This window comes from Falco rusticolus, chromosome 14, assembly GCF_015220075.1.
Source record: "Falco rusticolus isolate bFalRus1 chromosome 14, bFalRus1.pri, whole genome shotgun sequence".
NCBI classification, from domain to species: Eukaryota; Metazoa; Chordata; class Aves; order Falconiformes; family Falconidae; genus Falco; species Falco rusticolus.
The window spans coordinates 4,730,947-4,736,689 of NC_051200.1; the positions used below are offsets into that span (position 1 = coordinate 4,730,947).

The window sequence follows — 5,743 nt, forward strand, 5'->3', positions numbered from 1 at the left end:
GTTTACTACTTTGTAGGCACTTGTGCTTCAGTGGGAAGTTTTTTTGAGTAGTGCCATTTACTATAACCTGTATCATTCCTAGTTCCATAAAGAGACATAAAACACCCTTTACTATCTTGCATGGGCTACCTGTATTTAGATAATAGCGTGTAAGTAAGTAACAGAAATGTGCAAATGTCTAAAAACGGCTCCGTACAGTGAGGAGCAAAGACTTCACCCTGCCTTTTCCATGCACTGACTACTGCAGTTACCACAGATGCTTACTGTTTGAAGAAGATTGAAACATTATCCTAAGCTGGCACTTACTCTGCAATGGAAATTGGCCACATTTGTGTTATTTTAAAAAAAGTAATAGTTCAGTTGCAATATTATTTCTTACTGACAGAAGGTCTGGTATCCTCACAAATGGATTATGCTGCTTCTATATGACAAATGGAGGCATTTCTGAGCCTTCAGTCAAAGACACTGTACAGCAAAAATACCAGCCCAACTTTTCCAACAGAAAGCTCAGACTCAGCTGAAAAAGAAAACAACACGTGGGAATACGACCTTCTGTGTGAAAAAGGATTCTATATGCCAGGATTCCTTCTTTCAAATATTTTCCCTTAAGTTAGATGATCTCTTCTCTTCTGAACAAATACTTTTCTTATGCTCAGGTGATCATCTGTTTTTCCATTACACAACACCACAATTCTAACAAAACCTAACTCTACTCCATGGTCTTGTATCAGAAAGTACAAGAAATCTAAATAAAGAGTTAGTCAATTAACAACTGTACATTCCAATTTTTTTTTCTAATTCTAATTTTCCTAATTCAGCTGTTCATAAACATTTAAAATAGATGCCCTTATATAACAAAGAATGATAAATCAGACACAGGAAAGTCCACAGGAATTATTTTAAGAAAATTATTTTGTTGCCCATAACTAGATAAAAAAATCAAGATATCTTGCTGTTCAGATGAGATAAAGTCCTTTCTCTTACACCAAAAAGAAAGGACAATTTCTGTCAATTACACAATAAAAGAAAATACAGAGGCTAAATGAAAATAACGCCGCACAAAACCGTGTAAGCAATACTCAGTTCATTCATTGTGGCTGTGGTTAAGGCAAGCACATGCACACTCATTCCTTGAAACAGATACTGCTGTAGAAATTCAGGTTAAAAACAACCTGACCTCCACTGGTATCAAGTGTTGACACTCTTTAAGACTGAAGGTGTTGTGAGAAAAAGCAAGTACATCACACAAATGTGGTTTGCAAACTTGTGTTTGCTACCTTTACTGCTAAAGAAAGCTTCGTCAGGAAAGCAGGAAACAAATCACTTGCAACTTCCCAAGTCAAAAAATCCGAAAGGCAAAGAAATTATTTTTTTAACTTAAGGCATAACTTAAAGCAAGGATGGAGATAATAATTACAGAAGCTGTATCATTCAGTGTAAAGCTGAAACTTCTCATTTATAATCTGTCTAGAGGGCATTTACTTTAACTTCCATAATAATTTTCTAAAAACAAAGACATGCTGGCTAATTGATATAGAACGCCTTTTTTGGTAGATATGATGTACTAACAAAAAAGGTAATAGGAAAGGTTCATTTGCATCCAATTTGGAGAAAAAATGTTTTTCCTTTATGAAAACAGTCCTGCCTGCTCGCTACCATTAATACTTGAAAACTGACACTAACTACACCACTTTTTATTTCAAGTTATATAAATGGGTATATTTCATTTCCATTCCACCCTGCTATTCTCCAAAGACAATCTAGTGAATAAAAGTCTGGTTGCTTTAGTAGTTTCCCTATCTTATCGACCTGGACATACGGCCAAAACCTCTGTATCGCAACAGGGCACATTTTTCTTTCACTGAAGTAATTGCACAGTATTTCACATAATCCCAAAGCTATATAACCCAAATAGCACCTATCCATTAATAGGAAAAAAATAGGCAGAATAATCAGAATAATCTTACTATTCTTTCCTGATCCAGTGAGAAAACATTTCGCAAATTTGAGCATATGCCTTTGAAAAACAGCATTCTATGGTTCTTTTCACTGCATGGTGACACTATCCCCAATTATACAAAACAGTAAAGAAACCAAGCGTCTGAGTATTTTCTGTAGACAATTATGTGATAGGATTAGATAGATGGTGAAAGGACTATAATGGAACAAGTAAACAACCAGATCTTCATTATCAGAGAGATGCTGAGCACCCGCAGCTCCCTCAAAAGTAAATTGGGCAGCTATTTAAAATGTCTGCCTTTAATCTTTGTGTCTAAAAATCTTAAATTCAAATCTATAAATTTTCATAAATAAGCATCATAATAAATGCTGGGAAGGTTCTGGTATCTTATTTCAACACAGCAAGGAAAGCATGGATGAGGGAAATAAGAGATCATGTAGCTCACGCCTGGAAAATGCACATTTAGGGGACTCTCTTTGACAGGGTGAATTCTGTGCAGCTGGAGGGATAAAGGAAGCCCTTGGGTTGGCTTTTACAATGATTTTTACATAACCCTTGATACCACAATACCTGAGGTTCTCAGTCATTAACAGATTTTATCTCCAAAAACACTTTTGAGAAAAGGAGGAATTATTGTTTTCATTTAATGACTAAGGAATTGAAGAACAAGATAGACTGAGAGATTTGCCCAAGGATGTAGGGCAAATCTGCCACAAACTGAAGCAACAGCTTAGAATTCCTGATCTGTGCCTTAACAGAAGGCATTTTTGTCTTCTAGATCTTGGATAAGAAATGTCACAATCATTTCATTTTCTTATTCCACTGACAAAGAATGAATAGGGAAGTCTCACCATTTGCAGAATAACCTAGCTATAACAGATTAATTTAATACCACTATTCTATTTGATTATTTGATCTATTTGATAACATCTTAGCAGTTCTGCTCTCAGTATGGACATACTTTGCCTCTTGTAAAAATCACAATATGTCCGTACTGAGAGCAGAACTGCTAAGATGATACTGAGAGCAGGCCACTTCAGAGGTGTAAAGATAAAATGAGACTTCTAGGGGAAGAGTTTGGGCCATAAATAAACATTATGAAGAATTATATTATTTTGCATACTAAGCTAAAATAGTTAATAAAATGTTAGGCACATATACAAATCTATAATTAGTGAAACAGTGTAACACATAAAATTAAGAACTATGAAGCTTACCTTTCACTCAACTTCCTTGGATTGCTAAACACTCCTAGGATATTCCTATCCTAAATTTCTACAGTGAGTTAATCTGGAGTTCCTTTCCTTTTTATGAATGTGTCATGTGTAAGAGCTAGCATTGTATTTTACTACTCAACAAAACTGATTTTTTGGGGTCTTTTATTGGCTAATTACTCCTGTAGATGCAACTGAGGCTGGGCATAATATAGGCTGGTGAAACTAAAAGAAATGAGCAATAAATCATGTGACATTGTGTCCAAAACCATTTACCTCTTATATCTTAAACTGAATTAATAATATTGCTCTTTGTGGGATTTCATGGACACCTACAGGAACACATTACTTGTCCCTCAATACTTCTGCAGCAGGTGACATATACGGCCCTTCATTTGGCCCAACAGTATGACTACCAACTGCTTAGTTACTTCGTATTATAAATATTATAGCCACTTGTGGAAACTATAATGAAAGAAATTGTTTCAAATTTCTGGTCTTTTACAGTGCCTGGCTCATGCTGACACTTGGTAGGGTAGAAAGAGCAAATAAATGAAACACAAAGCAAACATACCTCCAGCTGTAAGAACTACAGGTTCTTCAAGTCTGGTGAAGATCAAGAGACATAAAGAGGGGATCTTGATTTCCTTTTTACAGTAGCTGGAAGACAATTCAACCACAGTTAAGGAAGCATTTCTTAGTCAGGCTATGTTGGTTTCTGCAAGTAAAACAGAAGAATATAAACCTGACTCTTTGTCACAGTGGGGCGCTGACTTTACAGAGTACACTACGGCTACGTGCTAGAGCAGTAGCCAGAGAAACCCTGAGACAACCTACAAAAGTCTGTGGAAGTTACAATAATTTGTGACATAAAAGATTGTAAAATTAGATCCCATCCCATATCTAGACAATTATTTCAGTAATGGAAGGATATACTACACTAACAGGTAGTCTTACATATTTTATATGAGCTATAAAAATAAAAAATCATTACTACAGAAAGTCAATAATTTTGATTCAATAACTGCATCAAAGACTCTAACCAACATTTAATTGAAGAGAGATAAAACAAACCAGTTACTCTTCCTAGTAATGAAAGTTGAGAAAGCGTATGCAAATTAAAGATTAGTTTGCAGTTTGGGGAAGTATTTCCTAATAGTCATACAGAAATATACAAAAATTTAAATTTTCAGGAAGGCTAAGCACTCTTTTTAAGCCAGAGAGGGCCCATCAGAAAAATCTATTTCTGTTAGCACAGTGCGTCTGATCATGTGCGTCCATTACCCCAAAATTCTACGTGACTGATTTATGCATACTTTGCTTTCTCAACTCCCTAGTGAAAACATGGCAAGTGGAATGCAATAGCAAAAGACTTTAAAAGAGACCAGAAACACTGATACATTTCTTCTTACATACAGAGACAGCTTATTCATAGTTACTGTCAAGCAAGCCCAGAGGTTGATGACTAAAAAGAAACATAAACAAAATAGAAAACCCAACCCCTTTCTTTCAAATCGTTTCCTTTCTTCCTCCCACAGGTACCCTTCAGCAACCAGCTGGAATAAGGACGCAGTGAACACAGTTCACCTTGCTCTGAAGTTTTAGGGCTTTAATATATCACATTCTATGATAAAACTTTAAAACCACTTTAAATTTTCATGTAAAAGTATAGAAAGATATCCAAACGATATATGGAAATGCGCAAGCAATCACATCTCCACCCAACTGATGGACCAGATAGAAAAGAATGAAAAATGAAAGGAACACATCTTCAAAAACCAGTTTAATTCTACCAGGGGCTATCAACAATATCATGCAATATAATTGTATAGCTTTTGCCTGACAGCATTGCAGGGCAGAATCAATGTTTCTGTGGTGTTTAGTTGTGTATTTTCATACTAACATGTTGGAATTTATTTAAAAACTAAATTTAATCTCGGTTTCCTCGTGTTTATAATACTTGTTTTGGGAACGATTACATTTTTGTAGTTACAACTTATACACTGTATTGCCATAACAGGAGCTATAATCACGGACAAGAACATATTGTGTTAGATGCTGTAAAAACACAAAACAGAAAAAGATTGCTGTTTAAACACATGATGAGCAGGCAGTGAACAGATAGAGAATGGTGAAGTACAAAGAAATAATGAGGCATTAACAATCAATATGGCAAGTACAAGACTTGGCGTGCCAGCTTCCAAACTGAGTTACTGGAGACTCCAAAAAATATCTTTTCCCGCAGCAGAGAGGCACAGTAAGAGAAAACACAGAGCTATTTATCCCAAAATTTAACAAGTGGGTGGTAGAAGTTGGTGTGAGGAATTGTTGAGCCTTGTCATCTCAATAGTGAATCACAGGTGATGTAGACAAAGAATAACCTTGAAAGCAGATCAAGTACATTAGGTGTGACTGACAGAGAAGGGGGAGCTAGTAAAGAGACAGGCATATGGTCAAAATTATTGGCAGGGAAATGATCTTTGCAGGCATATTATGGAAAAAAGGTTATTTTTACACCGACACAACTGATATGCACAAACACCTAACTCAAATTACATATACCTTTGGC

General features: G+C 35.7%; 1 protein-coding gene across 1 annotated transcript in view; it reads right to left on the reverse strand.

Moving 5' to 3' along the window:
- NXT2 (nuclear transport factor 2 like export factor 2) overlaps nucleotides 1–3,767 on the reverse strand; it is a 75,135-nt gene extending 71,368 nt beyond the window's left edge. Inside the window, exon 1 of the mRNA XM_037407936.1 lies at nucleotides 3,749–3,767. The gene's annotated coding sequence lies outside the window, so the exon portion shown is untranslated. The remainder of the gene's footprint in view (nucleotides 1–3,748) is intronic.
- Between the last annotated feature and the right edge of the window lie 1,976 nt (nucleotides 3,768–5,743).